The sequence below is a fragment of the Marmota monax genome, unplaced genomic scaffold (assembly GCF_021218885.2).
Source record: "Marmota monax isolate L192 unplaced genomic scaffold, Marmota_monax_Labrador192_F-V1.1 WCK01_AAM20220418_F8-fsc00069, whole genome shotgun sequence".
Taxonomy (NCBI): Eukaryota; Metazoa; Chordata; class Mammalia; order Rodentia; family Sciuridae; genus Marmota; species Marmota monax.
In genome coordinates, this window is record NW_026695243.1 from 9,804,088 (window position 1) to 9,825,396 (window position 21,309).

General features: G+C 37.6%; 1 pseudogene; it reads right to left on the reverse strand.

Moving 5' to 3' along the window:
• Positions 1-1,412: 1,412 nt before the first annotated feature.
• Positions 1,413-20,729, reverse strand: LOC124101297 (sodium-dependent phosphate transporter 1-like; annotated as a pseudogene).
• Positions 20,730-21,309: the final 580 nt, after the last annotated feature.

A 21,309-nucleotide genomic window follows, 5' to 3' on the forward strand; every position in this document is an offset into this window, starting at 1 on the left:
TAAAATGACTATATAGTATTTAGTAGTATGAAAGTCCTTGATTTTTGAAAATGTAAGCCATATCATTTATGGTAGAGGGCAAAAGCTGAGAAATTTAGTGTATTTTTATTTTCTCTCATCTTAATAGTTCATCTTAAGATATTAAAACATGATTTAGTATTTTAGATCCAGATTATTACTACTTAAAATTTTGTGTCTTGTTGCCTTTTTCAGGGATTATTTTTGATATATGTCTTGTTTCATCAAATATATTCAAACTAGTATCTTTCCTTTCCTTCTTCCCTTCTTTTTTCTTTTTCTCCATTTCCTTTTTCTCTCTTCCTTCCCCATGCTCCTCTTCCTCCTTCTCTTTTTAAAAAATATTTATTTATTTATTTTTAGTTGTAGTTGTACACAATACCTTTATTTTATTTATTTTCACATGATGCTCTGAATCAAACCCAGGGCCTTGCACATGCTAGGCGAGCGCTCTACAGCTGAGCCGCAACCCCAGCCCTCCTCTTCCTCCTTCTTGATATGTGGTTCACCAGCACTTCTTTAATGCTTTATTTTTTCCCTTTCACACAAATTAATGCTGGATCACAATACTCTTTCTTTGAAACTCTGTAGATGTTGCTTCTTTATCTTCTTTTCCCCCTGAAAATTGTAGACCGTTTTATTTTGGGAAGAGATAGATGAGCATGGGAGACTGTCTGTTGCAACTTGTCTAAAGTTCATATTCCACTTCATTCTCATCTATGCCACACTGCCAGAATCTTAAAGAAATAGCCAAGATTGCCAAAACACTCTTTCTTCCTACTTCTGCTTAGCACTAATAGCGATGATTACTTGCAAAGAAGTTATTACTGAAATTTTCACTGTGTCTAAAGAACTTCATCCCCTAAGAAGTTTCCATATTTGTCAATAGGATCTGCCACAACTGATGGGAGGGAAGATTCCCAATGACTACAAGGGACAACAGTTACATTTTTTGTTGTTAAGTCCTGGTGGATGTTAGGACAGAAACTGTTGGAACCAACAAAGCAGATTGTGCTCTGCCAAATGACTCTGCATGGTTAACACACACACACACACACACACACACACACACACCTTCAGAGGCAACATTAACACACTGTGGAATTGAAGTCTGACACAAAAAGTAGAAAAATATGCATAGGAATTCACAGCCCAGAAGGAAAGGAGACCTCAGTAGGAACCAGTGGAAACCTGGTTATTTTACATAGCTAATTTTGAGACAAGTCATATTTAGCACAAAAGCAATTATAGCATAAGTAACACTTCCCTCCCACAGCTCCCAAACTTTAAAAAGACTCTTGTCAGTCTTCAGTAACACTGTAATCTTTCTTCAAGACAGCAGGAATGTGTAAGGTGGTCCCAAACATTGACATGAATTTTAACCTCAACCAGCTTCACACTCTGAGGATGACACATTTGAAGACTGCCATGGTAGCAACACTAGTAATGTCAGAAATGAGAACTGTGATGAACCAGGCCATAAATATGTTGGGAGAGAGTGGCCAGTCAATAGCCATCTTGACTGGAGCCAGTGAGCGGGTACATAAGAACCCACTTTACAATGTGCTGCATTGATGGAGTAGCCAATATTTAATGCAATTTCCACAGTGAGAATAGATGCCAGTTCAATACTGAAGCCACTAGAGGATGCAATTGGTGTCAAATCCTTCTCCATGATCTGGGTAACTCTTTTTCCCTAAACCCACAGACCAATACAGATTCCATCAAGACCATAGAGTAGAAGCTATATCAGTGTCACCACTTACAAAGAAATATCTCCTGATCATAAACCAGATACAAAACAATTTGAGGACAAATGTCATTGCTAACATCAATGACTCTGTAGGTGAATGACCTGAAGCAGGCTGTAAGGGTCTGCAGGGACCCAAAGAGGAGACAAACTTCAGATTTTTTTCTGATCATACCATTCTTACAGAGAGCTACTACTTCTTTTTCTGCCATCTATACCCATCTTTGCCTTGACACCCATATTCATCTCAGATGCAAAGTGATGGTCAGACATGACATTGAATTCAACTTTACTCCTTGATGTCTGTAGCAGGCCATGCCAGCTCCTCCATTTCTTCGCCCTTATGTTAATTTTCTTTGGCACAGAATGAATCTAGGTGCAAGTCACAAATTTCTATGATGTAGGAATCATAGTTATTTTTGCCTTTCAAGCGATTGCCAGCAGAATCTCTCATGCAGTCTCCTACCTTATCCAGGTGTAATTTATGGAGCAGCTATTTGTACAAACCAGGATCTTTATGCATGGTGTGATGCTTATGGTGGCCACGGGAGTTTACTTGGTTGCTGATGGCTTGATAGAACTGAACGGGGTACCCATTAGATAGTAGTTGTGCTGCATTCTTTATGTTGCTGTCTCTGTTGATCTCTCTCCTCTGATCCATGGCAGGGGAGAGCCTTTCATCCTCTGGAGTTTCCAACAGGTCTCTGAGTTTGAGTGAGACTATTCTGTCCTTCACCACAGCCCAGAGGGGCACAGTGGCAGATTCTACCTCAGAAGCAGGATTCCTATTTAGAATAGTGAGAAACAGCTTTGTTTCTTCATGATCTTTTTTCAAGCTATTCTTTTTTTCCCCATTAAGGGACTTTCAGAAGAACTACACTGCATTTCTTGTTTGATTTTTCTCTTCATCCCAAGACAAAGAACAAAGTGATGAAAGTACAGAAAATATACATCCCACTGAGATGAGAATAAGAACCCACAGAGGAAGTTTGTCAAAGTCCAGCAATGGTGTTCCAGTATAAATGATGGAAAAGAGGTTTATTCTAACTGTATAGGTATAGAAAGCTGGAAAACACCCAAACCATTAGGAATTGGATCTTCTTTGTGGAGGATGAATGTACAAACAAGGAAGAATAAAATTCCAAACATAATAACAGAAAGCAGTGGAGAGATGAACTAAGACATTATAATCTTTATCAGTTCAAACCACTTGACAGCCTCCTGCCCTTTGCTATGAGGGAGAAACAATGGTTTCACTGACAATAAATACAGGCATTATGGGTCCCAGAAATGGTGAGCTCCAAAAAATGAAGTCCCTGGTTGTCACACAGTGGAACCAAATGGAGCACTGACTGGGAGGAACTCAGACTGTATTTATTATCAGATCTTATTGAATATTCTAATTTGAATGTCTGGGTTGATGTGATCTGGGAATGAAGGTTTACAACACATAATATTGGAGATACGTTGACACATAATATACCAGTAATAAAAAAATGACAAAATATAATTAAAGCAACAAGTTTGTAACTACAGAATTCTGCTCCTTCAATAATGCAGCCATACTGCAGGGTTTGTGACAGACACAAATGTAATATACTTGCACTGTACCCAAAGCTCTGATGGGGAAGAGTATCTGCATTAATGATGTAAAATCATCTCCCTCTTCTCTGTAGTTTGTTGCTACAAGTCTTTGACTTTTTTAAAAAATTCCAAACTTGCCTCCTGTAAAACGGAGGAATCACCTTGAGGAGTTCTTGATTCCTGTGTTAGACAGGAATTATCTAACTACTTGGAAACAAGGAGTGCAAGGTCACCGCATTCAGCTTCCTGTGGTGCCTTTGTCACCTGATTCTTTGTCCCAGAAAGAAAAGTTCTTGGTTCCTGTGTTTATCTATCCTAAGAATCTCTTGAACAGGGGAGGGTCCCGGATCCAGTGCCAGAGGCTTATAAAATTCAGGATAAGGAAGGGACGGTTTTATCTGAGAAATACTAAGTCATACTAGAAGTGACCCATGTCTGTTAGAGTTATGAAAACTTGGCCAAATAAAGAGAAAATTTTGTAGGACAGAATCAGAGTTTTAAAAATTAAAGCTAAATAGCAGAAATTAAAAAAATAAGGCTTTCACAGAGACTCCCTAAAAAATAGTACATTAAAAATTAAACTTCTTCATTGTTGTCTCCTTTCTTCCTTCATTTTATCTATTCTCTTTTCCTACTTTCCCCTTAAATTGAAATGTGATATGTGTCTTAGAAAGTTTTAGTAAATTCAAATTTTCTAAATTTATTTTCTTGATTGGCTTTATTATGAGAACATACAGATCACAAACGATCCTCTCCATCGATGGAGAAGTGATGGTAGTGTTCAGTTAGTAATGCTGAGCAGTTTATCTGTGTGTCACATTAAAATCTATTGTCTAGAATCACTGAACCAGAGCAAATAGACCCATTGACACTCAGGCACATTGTTAAAGTGTTGGTGTAACAGCAGTGAAAGCTCTTGAATGCCATTTCTTCTTGCCAGGGAGACTATGTTTGGAAGCTTCATTCTGCCACTTAGAATCAAAACTATAGTTGTTCTGCTCTGATATTTTCCATAGCCTCATAGGCAGCTTCTGCCTGTACTCCTGAGTCCAGTGGCAAAGGGAAGGGGTATGCATTATATTCCTTTTAAAGGTGCCATACAAAAACTGCTCCTTCCTTCATCAGTCAAAACCAAAAAACTTCATTTGCACATTGATTCATGCAAATTGCTTCCTTTTGGCTTCCTGCTCTTTCACCAGACATTTGCAGATAGACATGTTTGGATCCATGTTTAGAGTCCATTTGTTATTAATAAAATATTCATCATGCTCATGTGATATGGATTTCTGATGATTCTGGTTTACCCATTGGGAAAAAAGGACCACCCTTAAATCAAAGGCTTTTTATGGAAATATTAAAGCTATTTTAATGACTTTTCACTTAATCACTTTTCATGTAGGTCGGGTTTGATAAATGTCAAGAGTACTAGTTGTAGTGATTTTGAATGACCCTCAGTGGTTCTCTGATTCTGGGCAGAATCCATCTGGCTATTTGAAGATTTCAGCATATGGGCTATTGCATATCCAGTAATTACTTGATAGCTTCAAAGTGCAACTAGCATTCACATCACTCAAAGGCCCTGGTTTTTCATTGATTCTATGTAGTTGGCCTTAAGTCTCAGAGCAGATCCCTCCCCCCATTCCTTTAGCCTTGATGCATTTGAGGTAGGAGGAGCAGAAATCTGTCTTTCCATGTGAATCTTCCTGGTCTTTAGTCCAAATGAAAAGACAAGTCTTTTGGGAAGACAGTGTAGAATTTCCTCAGTATAAAGCTGCTTTAAGTAAGTGGAAAATGAATATGTAAGTGATTACATCCAGGCTACAATAAAAAGGGATGATGTAATCACAGCAGAAAAAAAATTGATGTTTTGGAGATTTTTGTCTTTGCTTCACTTCCTGAGTTGCCAGAAGGTTCATTTGCATGCATACACAGGAGTGTATCACTCACATACCATTATTCTCTGTGTCTTGATGCCAAAACCACATGAAAGGTTTTTAAGATAGAGCCTAAAAATGTAGACACTTGCTGACTTGTAATCAACAATAGAGTGTTATTCTATTTTGAAAGTCTCATTGCTATGACACAGGGCTCTACTTATGGTCTATAGTCATTTGGGTTAAAATAACATCTCATCTTATATACAAATTGACAGTGTATCTGCACAATTATTATTTTACTCAGTTATTCCAGTAATTCTATGAGGAAAATAGGACAGGTTCTACTTTTCTATAGTAAATGAGAAAATTAAGAGTTTATCATGAATTATGAAGGTTCTGAGATTTTACTCTACTCATGAGGTAACAAATTAGCTTGTTACTGCTTTCTAGATCTTGGCAGATGACATGAAATCAGAGACACAGCAGCATAGCAACAGCATGAGCATCCTGTTGCTTCCATTCCTCCATGCCCTCCAGTCCTGTGGGGTGACACAGATGGGCCTCGATAGAATCTACACCTGCAGTGAGCTGTGTTACAGGAGAAGAATTTAATGTTTCATACTAAGCAGTAAGAGAATCCACTTTTTGTCTGGGTGTAGACATTACCTTATCCATCAAGGATGCTTGCTGCAAACACAAACCTGAGAAATGGTTGTGATAAAGAGCCTTAAGTTGTAAGTGGGATATTAAAGCCCTCTACTATTATACTATTATACAAACTATGTCTTGCTTCATATCATTGAATATTTGTTTTATGTATTTTAGTTGTTCCAATGTCTAATGCATATATATTTACAATTGTTACATTCTCCTAATGAATTAATCCCTTTATCATTATATAATGACAGAGTCTCTTTTTAAATCTCTTTTTTATAGTTTCTACACTAAAATCTATTTTCTTTGATATAAATATAGCTACACCTACTTTCTTTTGGTTTTAATTTGCATGTAATATCTTTTTCCAACCCTTCATTTTTAGCCTATGTGTGTCCTTGAAAGTGAAGTCTCTTGTATACAGCCTATAGTTGAGTTTCTTTTTTTTAAATCCATTTGTTATTCTCTATCACAATTCACTGCAAAGCTGCCTCTCAGAAATGAGAAAGAGATAAAAATTTCCAAGGCAAAGAAAAGCTAAGAGAATTTTTCATCACTAATCCTACCCTACAGGAATTGCTAAAGGGAGTTTTTTAAGCTGAGACAAAAGGTCATTAATTAGTAAAATGAAACACATGAAAGCACAAAAAACAATGGTAACAATACAACAGTCATATTCATAATAGCTTAGGATTTGTAATGATGTGTACAAAGAAATTTAGTCTTGGTGTGCAGGTTAAAAGACAAAACTATTCATAGCAATTGCAATTAAAATAAGTTGTAATGAAATACACATTATAAAATTATATGAATTCTCACATCAAAAATGTAAAATGTGGTGGTAATAAAAGTATAGCATTATATACAAAGTTGTTACCATCTTGAAATTGACTGTTCAAAGCATACGAAGTTCTATGCAAGCCTCTTTTTTTTGGAGTACTGGGGATTGAACTTAGGGGCACTCACTCGACCACTGAGACACATCCCCAGCCCTATTTTGTATTTTATTTAGAGATAGGGTCTTACTGAGTTGCTTAGCATCTCACTTTTGCTGAGGCTGGCTTTGAACTTGTGATCCTCCTGCCTCAGCCTCCTCAGTCACTGGGCTTACAGGCATGTGACACCACGCCTGGCTTATGCAAGCCTCTAGATAACCACAAAGCAAAAAAAGTATTTATTAGAAGCTCAAAGCAAAAAATAGAAAGGGTTCAAAGAACAACACTGTAGACCCATCAAACTATGACAGAAGACAGCAAGAGAAGAAGAAAGGAACAAAGAATGTATAAAACACCTCAAAAAACAATTAATAAAATGGCAAAGGTAAGTCATTACAGAGCTCTGTTGTGTAAAGTATTCTTGAAAGTATTTTTCTTTCAGTATTTTGATTATACCATTCTCCTCTTTATCCATCTGCAGGGTTTCTGCTGAGAAATATGCTGATAGTTGTATTAACACTCCTTTGTATGTGATGTGTTTCTTATCTCTTGTTGCTCTCAGAATCGTTTGTCTTTTGTCTTTGATTTTTGATAATTTGATTATTATATGTCTTGGTAAACTCTTCTTTGGGATGAATTTTATTGTGGACCTCTGTACTTTCTAAATATTGGCATTGATCTCCAGATTACAGAAGTTTTCAGGCACTATTTCTTTAAATATGCTTTCTGGTCCTTTTGTCTTTATTTTTCTCCTGCAATTCCTATTATGCACAAGTTTGGTCTCTGAGTGGAGTTCCATAGTCTTTCTTTCTTCTTCTTTTGTTTTCTCCTTTGGATAATTTCAAATGTTCTACCTTATAGCTTTCATACTGTTTCTTCTACTAGATCAAGTCTTCTATTCAAGCTTTCTACCAAATTATTTTTCAGTTCAGGCTTTATATATTGCCGGCTGATGATTGGCTCACATAATGGACCTTCTTGCCAAAATACTCCTGTAGGAATATTTTTTGTTGGTAGTACAATAAATAATAAAGGCAAACTTATATCAATTCTATCCAAATGCATATTTTCCATATATGTTTCAATGATTTTTAATGCCTTTCTTGCTTCAGGCGTTAACATTCGGGGTGAATTTGGTTCTGATGGACCTTTTAGGATATCAAATAAAGGTCCCAACTCTCCTGTTGGTATACCTAAATAAGGCCTTATCCAATTTATGTCTCCTAATAACTTTTGAAAGTCATTAAGTGATTTGAGTTGATATACTCGTATTTGAATTTTTGGTGGATGGACCATGGTTGAGGATAATAGAACTCCTAAATAATTAATTGGAAAATTTAATTGTACTTTATCTATTGCTATCTCTAGATTATATTTTTTTAATAAGTTTGTAAGTGTGGCATAACATTCTAGCAATGTGTTTTTATCTTTGTGTGCTAATAATACATCATCCATATAGTGAAATATTTGTAGTTCAGGATTTTGATTTCTAAGTGGCTGGATTACTTTGTTAACATAAATTTGACACATAGTTGGGCTGTTAGCCATCCCTTGAGGGAGTACTTTCCATTCATATCTCTGATCAGGACCTTCATGATTCAGTGCAGGGATAGTAAATGCAAAACGTGGACTATCCTCAGGATGAATTGGAATTGAAAAAAAACAATCTTTAATATCTATAACTAAAACATACCAGGTTTTTGGCAAAGCAGACAATTGAGGAATCTCTGATTGAGCAGGTCCCATAATAACCATCTCATTATTAATGGCTCTTAAATCTTGCAATAATCTCCATTTACCAGATTTCTTTTTGATGACAAAAATGGGAGTATTATGGGGAGATACAGAAGGTTGTATATGTCCTTCTGCTAATTGTTGTTTGACCAGGTCATGGGCTGCTTGTATCTTTTCTTTAGTCAGGGGCCACTGAAGAACCTATACTGGTCTTTCTGATTTCCAAGTAATTTTTATTGTCTCAGTGGCCCTTTCTGAAAATCCAACCCATGTCTGTCTGTTCCTTGATCTATTTGTATTGGTGCTGCTATACCTTCTTCTTGTTTTTCTAATCTTTTTCCTTTCCTAAAACCTTGTCTAGTCATAATAGTGGGTGCATTTTGGTTGATGTTATTTGTTAATGTCAAACCTAATTGATCTAGGACATCTCGTCCCCATAAATTTATGGGAAGATGATCCAATACATATGGCTGTATAGTTCCTTCACATCCTTCAGGATCCTTCCAATCTAATACCATTGCACTTCTATGGGGATTAGTTGCCACTCCTAGGCCTCGAAGCGTTTGAGTGGCTTGTTGTAATGGCCAATGTTTTGGCCATTCTTGACGAGAGATGATGCTAAGGTCTGCACCTATATCCAGTAGCCCATTAAATTCATGTCCTTGAATATTTAGTTTTAGCATGGGGTGAGAATTTAAATTTAAAGAAAGCATAGCCCAATCTACACCTGTGGAGCCTAATCCCTTGGAACCTCTTTCTACAGTACAACTGGAAAATTTATCATGTAGGCTGGGTATTATTAGTAACTGTGCTATTCTATCTCCTGGTGAAATTACTGATATACCCTTTGGAGAACTGGCTATAATTTTTATTTCACCTTCATAATCGGGATCAATTACCCCAGGACTTATCATAAGTCCTTTTAGAGTAGAAGAGCTGCATCCCAATAATAAGCCTACTGTTCCTTTGGGAAGAGGTCCTTTCACCCCTGTGGGAATGATTTGAACTCCCATCTCTGGAGTTAGTACTGCTCTGGCGGAGGCGCAGATGTCCAACCCTGCGCTCCCTCTGGTTTGTCTGATGAGGGATCTGATGGACAATGTGTCCTGGGCACTACCCTGATGGGGTTGCTGGGTTCCTCCAGTGCTCCGTATATTTGTGGTTTTGGGCCCCGGAGCATTGGGCCCCCCTGTCCATTTTTTGGCAATGGAGCCCGATGCCTTTCTCCACGATATCGTGGATAAACACCTGGTCCTTGTTCGTTTTTTGATAATGGAGTACCCTCTATGGTGGTTTGAGAACGGCATTCATTAGCCCAATGTCTCCCTCTACGGCATCGTGGGCAAATACCTGGTATTCTATTCCTTTGATACCTAGTTTTGTTAAACCCTCCTCCAATGGGGCAATTCCTTTTAAAATGTCCTGTTTGTTCACAATTGTAGCATGTTCTTGGCCTGGCATCTAAAGCCTGTTTTACTGCAGCTGCCACAATTTGCCCTTGTTCATTAATGTCTCTGGCATCTAAAGCCTGTTTTACTGCAGCTGCCACGACTTGCTCTTGTTCATTAATGTCTCTACATAATTTAATATATGTGTTTAAATCTTCATGTTTCCATGGTCTAATGATATCTCTGCACCAACGATTCGCTTGCTCATAAGCCAGGTGTTTTAGTAATGGCATTGCTTGTTCTGTATTCCCAAAAACTCTGGTAGCTGTTTGAATAAGCCTATCTACAAATTCAGCATAAGGTTCATTAGCTCCTTGTATTACCTTAGATAATTGACCTTGTAAACCTCCATGTCCTTGTAAAGTCTTCCATGCCTTAATTGCATCTGCAGCAATTTGTGCGTATACGCCAGGATCATATGCAATTTGTTGCTGCTGATCCTCATAAGGTCCCTTTCCTAACAACATATCTAGATTTCTCTGAGGATAACCAGCTGCTGCATTTCGCCTAGCCGTCTCCTTGCAAAATTCCTCATTGGCAACCTTCCATAACAGGTATTGTCCTCCATTTAGCACAGCTTTACACATATTAGCTCAATCTGCTGGCGTCATGTTCAAGTTGTTAATGGATTCGACCATGCTTACAGTGAAGGGTGCTTGAGGACCATAGGTTGTTACAGCCTCTTTTAGCTGCTTCACTGTTTTGAAATTTAAAACTTGGCAAAATCGCTGCCCTCCTGCCTCAAATACAGGGCATGTTAATATTTGAGATCTTGTCTCAGGATCCCAACTATCAACTGCGGGGGTTGGGGACCTCCCAGCATATGGAGGTGGCCTTGTTAGTTGGACACTTACGTCCTCTGGTGATAGAAAGGTGTTAGTAGCAGTCTCCTGTTGTAACTTTCCCCCTGATGGCTTTTTCTGTTTTACACTTTCTTTCTCTGTCTGACTAGCTTGAGAGGCCTTCTCTTTTACTTGAATCTTTTCCTCTGTCTGACTAACTTGAGAGACCTTCTCTTTTACTTGAATCATTATGTCTTCTTCTTCCTCTACCATTGTCTGAACTGAAGACTTTGGACTAAGCAAACAAGATATGAACATCCACAATGGCAATATGCCAACTGGCAGAGTCCCTGGGCTTTTCTTTTCTATTCTTTTTAAATCTTCACCATGATGGTTCCATTGTGATATATTTAACAACTCCTCCTTAAAAAGCCATGGGCTACATTTTTGTATTGTATCAACGTATGCCCTGATTGTTCTTGATTTTACTGAGATGCCTCCTTCCTCTAACAATTTACTTAACACTCTTTCAGTTTGTTTTTTACTATTTTCCGATCCCGTATTTCTACTATAATACAACCCAACAAGATAACGCCTAACAAAACTGAAACTGAGTGAAACAAAATTGGAACAACACAAAATCATTATAATAGCCTCCTGAAATGTCCATCCGTCCTTTCTCCCTATCTGTTCCTCAGATGTGAGCGGTTTTTCTTCCATCTTACACATCTCCAGGGACAGGCAACTTAAAACAAAAGTGAAACAAAATAACAAAAGAAGAATCTTAAAATGGCTACCCATCCTCTCGCCCTGTCCTGAGGGGCGAGCAGTTCACTTACCCTCAGTCTCTCCCCGTGCGAGCCACCAAATGCCGCAGTCTGGCTGGGCACAATCAGGAGCCACTTGTCAAAAGAAACTAACTTTATTTTTAGAACCACACACGCCAAACAAAACAGCCTCTCAGGAAAAACCCTCAGAGCCTCAACTGCCACCACCGGCTTTCCACAAGCCTCTCTCTCCCACCAGCTTTTCTCCACCTCCCACAATCCTCCTGCTCTTGAGGCCGATTGGCTGGGTCACGTGGGCGGAGCCAAAAAAGTCCCCCAATGAGCAGCTCCGTGGTCTGAAAGGGCAGGGAAACAGCCCAATGAGCATCACCGCAGAGGAGCCAATCAGCTAGATGTTGCTGGGGCCGAGGAGCCAATCAGCTAGATGTTGCTGGGGCCGCTGTGAGCCAATCATCAGCCGGCAGCTGGAAGTTTGCTGGCAGCTGGAAGTTTGCTGGGGCCCCTTCGGCTGTGGCTCTCAACAATATATATTCTTTATCTTAAGGATATCTGTTAGGTTGTTTTTCATTGTTTCTACTTTTGTTGTCAAACTGCTAGCTCCGTTTGTGTATTGTTTTCCAAATTTTACTTAATTTTCTATCTGTATATTCTTGTAGTTCACTGATCTTCTTCAGAGGAATATTCTGAATTCATTATCAGTCAATTTATAGATCTTCATTTTTTAGAGTCTATTATTGAAATGTTATTAGTTTCTTTTAAAGATTTAATGATTTTTTATAATTCTTGTGTCTTGAGTTATTATCTGAGAAGATAGCCCCCTCTTTTGGCTTTAATAATTTTTTTTGGTGGGGGGGGAGTTCAAGGTTAGACTTTTACTATTTAGTCTAGTAGGTGATTCTGGAGGAGTCAGTTGGTGAGTAATCCAGGCAGTCAGAGCTTGTTGTCAGTTCTCTAGTTGAGTCACTGCCTTTGCTCTGATATTGGGTTGGGCTACTATCTGTATTCTGCTGTCTTAGGAGACACTGGTTGGTCTATGCTATTAGGGAGAGTTGCTACTTGGATAGTATGATGGTCACAGGGTGTATTCCCTGGATAGAAAGTCCTGCTCATTGTGATATGTTGCTAGGTAAGTCTTCAGGTTGGACTCCAAGGTGAGGTGAAGGTGCTGCTTGGGACGGAAGGATCAGAAGCTATGCTTCTCAGAAATGCATGATTGAGAGTTGCCCCCTTCTCAGAATGGACACTTGGGGCAAGTTTTTGGCTGAGTATTTCTTGGTTTTAAAAATTTATTTATTATCTTTGGTGTTTTCTTAGCATGGATATGATGATGCATGCTGTCATTTATTTTGGAAAACTTTTGGCTATTATTTCTTTAAACATATTCTTCTGCCTCTGTCCCCCTTCCTTATCCTCTAGAATACTGTATCCCACCCAGCCTTTGGATGATCTGTTCTTTAAAAAACTTTTTATTCTTTTTGTCTTGTTGGATTTCAGTTTGAGTCATAGCTGTTGACTTTTTTTCAAGTCTATTTATTCTTTCTTGAGCTGTGTCTATACTACTGATGAGCTGTTGATGGCATTCTTGATGATGATGATGATTATGATGATGATGATTGGTACTGGAATGGAATCCAGGGGCATTCTATCACTGAGCAACATCTCTGTCCCTTCTACTTTTTGAGAGAGTCTAAGTTGCCAGAGCTGGCCTTGAACTTGCAATCCTTCTGCTTTAGCCTCCCAGATAGAAGGCATTCTTTACCTCGATTACTGTTTTATTTATTTATATAATCTCTCTAATGAAATTATATCTCTGATCTTGGATGTGTTCTATCTTTTAATTAAAACCTTAAACGTACTAATCAAAGTCGTTTTAAATTCTCTGTCAAATAATTTCAATGTTGGGAAGAATCCGGGATTTGCATAGGGTTTTGAGTGCTCTGTGCAGCTTATCACTGTGGAGGCTTATTGAGAACCATCCCAGACCAGCAAGCTGACTTGGCCAGCTTTCCAGGAGTAAAACTGAAATAATTAAATGGAAGAATTACTTTGACACCCTCTCTGTTAGAAAATGATTCTCATTATAATATTCAAATGTGATAAGCCTAATTTCATCTCTAAATTCATAATCTATCACAAGAGCTTTATCTCTCGTCCAGCTTTTATATAAATATACTGAGCCTTAATGTAAGTATACTTTTATAAAAGTGTACCATAGCTTTTTTTTCAACTCCATTTATTAAAATGTTTCTTTTTCCCTGTCATAACTTTACCTTGCTCATTTCTGTAGGCAGTATTTATTTAGAAAATACATCTAAGGCTCCAATGCATGCCCAGACAATTAGCATCAAGATGTATTTAAAAATACACTGATGTTTTAAATCTCTGAAGTAGTCATGCCTCAAAAATTACGTGGGTGGCTTTGCAGGAGAAGTATTTGTGAGCATGCACATTCACACTTTGACAGTTGTTTTACCTCCTTTCTCCTTTCCTTCTTCCTTTGAGAAGGGTTTTGCTATGGTTGCCCATTGCTATTTTACTCAGGCTGTCTTTGAACTCCTGGGCTCAAGTGATCCTCCTAATTCAGACTCTTGAATATCTGAGACTACAGGCATGTACTACTACACTTTACCTGATGACAGTTCTTTTCAAAAAGACCTTGAGGGGCTGGGGTTGTGGCTCAGTGGTAGAGCACTTGCCTAGCACATGTGAGGCAACAGAGTTCGATCCTAAGCACCATGTAAAAATAAATAAACAAATAAATAAAAGTATTGTGTTCATCTACAACTAAAAAAAACAGTATTAAAAAATAGAAAATCTATTTGTTGTCATTTAAAAAAAGTAAAAGACCTGGAAAATCTTGCTCATGTTAATATTGGAGAGTATGTTCTTACTAGCAACTGTTTTTGACTTATTAGTAATATAAGCTTTATTTCACAAGATTTTCACTTTCCACCCATCTATCCATTTATTTAGGCATTTGCTCACTTGTTGAACAAACATCTTTTGAAGGCCTGTCACCAAATACATTGTAAATAATACAAAGATTCTGCTCACAGGGAGTTTGTAATTTACTAGAGGACATAAAAAGTAATGATAAGTAACAATAATACACAATGACATATGACATTCTTATTGCTCCTTAGAAGCAGAGATTGCATGGAACACCTGTTTGCTCTTTCAATCGCTACCTAATTACCTGCATGCACTCTCTCCTGCGTTAAGTTGCACAACTTACACTCATTCAGAATGAGACTGCTGGAGTTCCTTTCATGTTCTCTGAGGTTAAAAATCTCTCCCTGATGTACATGCACAATTCCAATAATATTTATGAGAGTTACGAGTGCCAGCAGGAGGCTCTGCCCCTGAAGCTGTTGGAAGACACTTGAATAGCTTTTCAGTGAAGATTAATGATTCCAGAAAAGGAAAAAAAACTTGGTCTGTCAGCTGGAAGTTAACTCGAAGGGATATAACAGAAGAAAGCCAGTGAGGAGACTTCACAAGCGAGGTGTGTTCGAGGAGTTTATGTTGGAGCTGAAGTTTTGATGAATTACATGGATAATGCTACTGACAGGAAGAAGTCAAAGTTTGCGGATAACAACAGAGAAAATAATGAGGGTTACTATTCCAAAATGCCAAGGCACACCGACAATCTGTCTGTCCAGGAGAATAGTAAGCAAATGCATTTTTCTGGATTAATTCATTCGCCAAGGTAGAAATAAAACTGTCTGAAGTGGAACCGTTGTAAAGGAGATTCAGATTGTACTTCCAATAAGGACTCAGGCTTTCAAACTTCCTGTGAGCTGCGGATCCTGCAATTAAACCAAGTTTCACTCTCTGTGAAAGAAAGTGAAACTTTTCTGGTCTCCCCATCTCTCTGGGATGAGAATCTAGATGGCAAAACAGACTAAAGAATGAAATGCTAAGAGCCTTAACCTGCCTAGAAATTTTATTCCCTTATTATACATTTTGGGAGCCTTCCTCAAAACAGAATGGAGACAAATTTTGCTATCTGATTTCCTCTGGAATTATTCTTCTTGTCATGGTGGATGAGAAACTCATGTCTCCTTACATGTCAGGTTCTGACAAGGTCCTCTGTATACTTTGATTCAACAAACCATTTGGTGCTACATCCAAAGGTCCCTCATTTTCTCATTTATTTTAGTGATTCAGGACCTTGGATGTTTTGCTGCCTCCACACAGTAGAAATCTCCAGAAAAGAGCCAGGCAAGGTGTCATATTATCCTTACAATTAAAATGAGAGTACTCTGTCACTGCCCCAGTTATCAATACAGGGGGCCTCTGAAAGCCTTCACCTGAGACAGGATCTGGAGCCAAAGGTCCTCATCCTTCCAGAATAAACTGTTTTGGAGAAAGGACTGTGTCAATATGAATCTGAGCAAACAGCCTCTCAGAGATAGTCTGGTGTGTGTGTGTGTGTGTGTGTGTGTGTGTTTTAAATATATTTTTCAGTGTTGGGATTGAACCCAGGGCCTCTTGAATGCTAGACAAATAATCTACCACTGAGCTACACTTCCAGTCCCACTTTCTACATTTTTTTTGAGTATTCTCTTGTCCTTGTCCTCGTCCTCCTTGTCCTCCTCCTGCACTTCTTCTTCCTCCTCCTTTTAAATCATTAGAGCAAATTATTTACCCTGAGTAATAAATTTGACAGGCTATGAATCTATATTCTCACTCGCATTACATGAAGCTTATTGAAGTTAATACACTGAAGAATAGGAATGGGAAATATTAGGTAGAATTTGGATATCATGAATAATAGACATCAACTGTATCTGAAGAGATAACTATATTTTTCAGATTTTGGATTTGGGTGAAGGAGGATCTGAATGACTATGATTCCCTATATTTCAACAGGAAATTGGGAAATGCAAGAGGAAAAGAAATTGTTTTGTAAGTATAGTCCTTAATTATAAAAACAATTTCTACTACTCCTAATAACATTGTACTACATGCTAAGATATTTTACTTGCATTATCTCATTTAATTTTCACAACTCTAGATGTTGAGTATTATTTAAAAAATACACATTTTAAAGGCTTATAAAATTAAGTGATTTGCAAAAGATTTGTCACACAAATTTTAATCAAGTCAGAATTTGAATACAGATCTCTATGCCCTTAAATACATTCTATTGCCTTCTTAGTACAGCTACTTGTGTTGTAACTTAAAGCAGAATTATTCTTAGAGTCTCATTAAATATGCCTTAACATCTAGATTTTGCCTTTTGATACTTGAATAATAGCCCAAGGCAGGATTATTCATAAAGAAATATTTCTGGGTATTAGAAGAAATTGCAGAGTATGCCAGGCCTGTATTACTTTGGGTTTAATATTTCTTTTCTTTCCTTGCTCTTTTCTGTCCCCTCAAGGTGTCATTTGTGCTCTGAAGTTCATACATGCATGCATGCAGATGCATACGTGCATACCAAGAATATATTAAAAGAACAACTAAAATCCTGGTGGTAAAACTGACGGCAAGTAACAGACCAAAGGGTTATAAAGTGGGGCAAATTAACTGCAAAATTAAAGAACAAGAGAGCTTAATTCTGCATGTTGGCAGTGTTTTAGATTCCTTTTTATTCAATTCAGTTTTGCTCTGTGTTTTAGTTGAATGCTTTTGGCCACATTCACTGCTCTAGACTTGAGAAGCTTGCTGATTTTTAGCTTCATGCCTTTTCTTGACTAGCACCAAAATTTTGTTGTTAAATTTCTATGCTGTATTGGAATTTTAAGTATTAATATGTCTGCATTATTTCTACATTAAATAAGTGTTCCCTGATTTTAGAAGGCCTACAAAAACGGTAACACTCTGTACTGCTAAATTTATTTTAAAGGCCGTCTCTGCAAAAAAGAGCTTCACTGGGTCATATTTGAATTTGCCATCCCACACTCATCACAGGGTTTGCATCTCCTTGGCAGCCACAAAGTGTTGATTCAACTTCTCTTTGGCTTCTTCTCAGTGGTTGGCCAACTTTTGGAAGTGGTATGCCTGCTCTTCATCTGTGAGATGACATTTAAAATATTGTCTAGCAGAAAAGCATTTTAAAATCTAGAAGGTATTTTTAAGGAAGAAAATCTTCCCAGCCAGTCTATGGAACTATTTGCTCATATTTTTTTTTAATCAGGGAGTTGTCTCACCTTTTCTTAAGCAGAGCTCTTTCCATCTTTGAAAGCATAAATTGCATTTACTCCTTTACTTATGAACCCTTTCACTCATTTATAATTTTGTGTCTTCTACTAGGCTGCATTTATTGTTGCCATACCCCAGGACCTGATCATTTTAAGCATATGGTAAATATCAGAAGAATTATGGCAGTCTAAAAAAAAAATCTAGGCTTGATAAGAATATGAGAAAAATACCCCCTCTCCTTTTTTTTTTTTTAACTATTCTAGTGAAACGTATTTAGTATGGAGGGACACTGACAATATGTGAGAAAGTCCTTAACATGTGCCTTGAAAATTCTAGGGATCTCGTCTACAAAGTCATTGGATACTTCATCAAAAACTCAAGCAAAAGACATTTTTCACGAAATGTATAATGTTAAAAATTAATAGCAATCAAATATTCAATAATGTACGAACATGGAGTCATTAAAATAATATTTTTGAAGGTATTTCAAAGAATGTTGATGATATTGTTAAAATAAAAAAAAACAGTTGACTTTCCATATCCATGGATTTCACATATGTAGATTCAACTAATGCAGATCAAAAATATGAACCAAAACTGTGCCTCTAACTGAACTTGTGTGAACTTCTTGTTACTATTTTGTAAATAATGCAACTATTTACACAGGATTAAATTGCATTAGTCCTGGAACCAATCCTCCATGGACACTGAAGACTACTATATGTAAATAATTGAATAATTTTGAATTTGTAGAAAAAATTACATATGTACATGTATATAATTTAAGAAAAGCTGGGAATACATACAGCAAAATATTTAAAGAGGTCATCTCTGGGGGTGTTAATAGTATGGACGATTTTCATAGTCTTTTTTTTTTTCTATGCTTACTTGCTATGGTTTGGATATGAGGTCTCCCCACCAGAATTCCTGTGTTATTGAAAGAGTGTTCAGAGTTAAAATGATTGGATTGTGAGAGCTGTAATCTCATCAGTCCATCCTACTTTGAACAGACTGACTGGGTGGTAACTGTTGGCAGTGGTGGCTGGGGGAGGTGGGTCACTGGGGGACATGCCCTAGAAGGGTGCATTTTCCTGGCAGTCCCCTACCCCCTTTGTCTCTCTGTGCTTTCTGACCCCTGCCACCAACTGAACAACTTTCCTCTGCTTTCCCCCAGGATATGCTGCCCAGAGCAATGGAGTTGACTTTCTGGGGACTGAGACATCTGAGACTGCAAACCCTAAATAAACCTTTTCTCCTCTAAGTTGTTCTTGTTAGGTGTTTTGGTCACAGCAACAAAAACTAACTAAAACATTACTTTTTCCTTCAAAATTGTTTGTGTTGGGTATGTAATATCTTATGATTGCTTAAATGGGTACATTTAAAAATAGTTTTCTAAGTACAGTGATCTAATATGACTTTGTAGAAAATAATTCTTCCAAGCTGAATGAACTTTGAAAATGATATGTATAATTTAGAAAGCAAAGATAGGAGTTAAAAGTTGCTTGGACTATTTGTTGTTCACTCAACAATAGAACGTTTGACAGAGCAAATGTTTCTTGAAACTCATAGTAAAGTTCATGATTCTTCTTTTTTGTCTCTTGTGTAAAATTATTTTATTTTTGGTTATAAATAATTGTTTCATTAAAATATCAGTAAGCATTATATCCTTTGTTTTTTTAAAAGCCCCATATTATAAATCGAAATCTTTAAAGCAAAGAGAGTTAATATAATCAAATTGCACGTGATTACAGATGTTGACCCTGCAGGTGTTGAATGTTGCCTTACACTAGGTTCTAGGAGCTTTCATGAAGAGGAGGTTTGTTTCTAGCATAACTCATTCATTTAAAGAAATCTGGCATTTTTAGATACATCCTTATGGTCTATGAAAATGACTTTTTTTTTAAGGCCGTGAGTACATAACCTGTACAACCATATGTAGCAGACCCAAATACTAAGGAATATCAAACATAAAATCATCTACAAAACCAGAATCATGAGTGCTGGTTTTGAAAAAGATAAATGCATAACTGACAACGGACACAAATGAGTGAAAGACCTCTTTAGATTCTCAATTAAAAACTATTTCACTTAAATTTTGGTCATGCAACTGAAGGATAGAGTGAAGTATAAATGTGTGAATAATTATTACCCTTAAAGGTTAGCAATTTTTTTTCATTCACACTAAATTCACTGTTTCTACATTAAAATACGATTGAATGCATTTTTAGATGAAGAATATGGTAATAGCTGGCATTTAATCCTTATAATGCCATTTCCTCATTTTGCAAATGAGCAAACTGAGCCTCAGAAATGCTCACTTGCTGAAGGTCACACAGCTCTTATGTGAAAGGGCGAAGATTCAAATTCCGCTTGTTCAGTGAGGTTCAGGGCTTAACCTGTAGACCATCTCATTCTTTTGAGGGAATTTGACTCAAGGACTCATACTTGGATCTTTCCTCTACCCAAAGAAGTCTGCTTGTCTATGGATGAGCTCAAATCTAAGGTCACAGCTCTGCAGAAAGGCACAGCACGGGAAGGTGGAGCAATATCAAACGTGGTAGGGGAAAAAAAAGTCATCTCTTGGGGACTGATCTTCCAGATAAGGGCTTCTCATTGATGGAGGCAGAGCTAGGCAATTCATTAAGGCTTCAGCTGGGAAAGAAATTAGCCAGTGTTTTGGAATTAATAGCATGTTCTGTGGGTCAATGGTTCAGAACTAATTGGACCCAGAATTAGTGTACTGGGGACAAAGGGTTCTCCTGGCAACAATTGAAAACATATTCAGACTTTGCTTCTTCTCTGTACCTATATTCACCTGTGAGTGTGACAAACACACTGTAATCCTATGGTCTGTGAAGGATAACCAGGTACATGCTATTTCTCCTCATGATTATCCTTTTGCTCATTTCCTGATATTTTTTTGTGACAATCTTACTTGCCAGGAACTGTCCACTGGCTTTCTGCCCTTTTGCCCTCCATGCCAGGTGTTGTGTATGCATGTGGGACCATGCTTGCTGCTGTAGGAGGCCAAGATGCTCATTTGCCAGGGTTACAGGCAAAGGTCCAGGATGTGCAGATCAAGAAGAAAAAAGTCAGCCAGGGATCCTCTGTGAGGCAGGGTTGGGCACCCTAACCAGATCCCAGGGCTTGTGTTGATTTCACTTAAGGGTTAAAAGTCCAGATAAAAGAGGCATTGATATTCATTTTCTTCCTTCTTGCAAATAGATTAGTTACTGGGATATGAAGCATGCTGGCTAAAAATCACCACTTTGGGTGACACCAGGAGTACTTTCTCTTAATTTGCGAAACCCGTGTTTCTATAAATAAGGCATGTTTTGTGGTTAGTAATGCTGAGAAAGAGCTGAATAAGTTAGAACTGTGTTGTTTCTTCTTTAGTAAAAAGCTTACTTTGGCAATGACAAGTTTGGTTGCCTCCGTAGAGGCACAGAGAAAAATTAACTCCTTTTTACCTTAAACGAACTCTAACATACAGTTTATACTATATCATGGGGTTCTCATTAATCAGAAAGACCACAACTATCATGATTTATTTGTACATTACTGCTTGGTTGATAGGAAACTCTCTTGG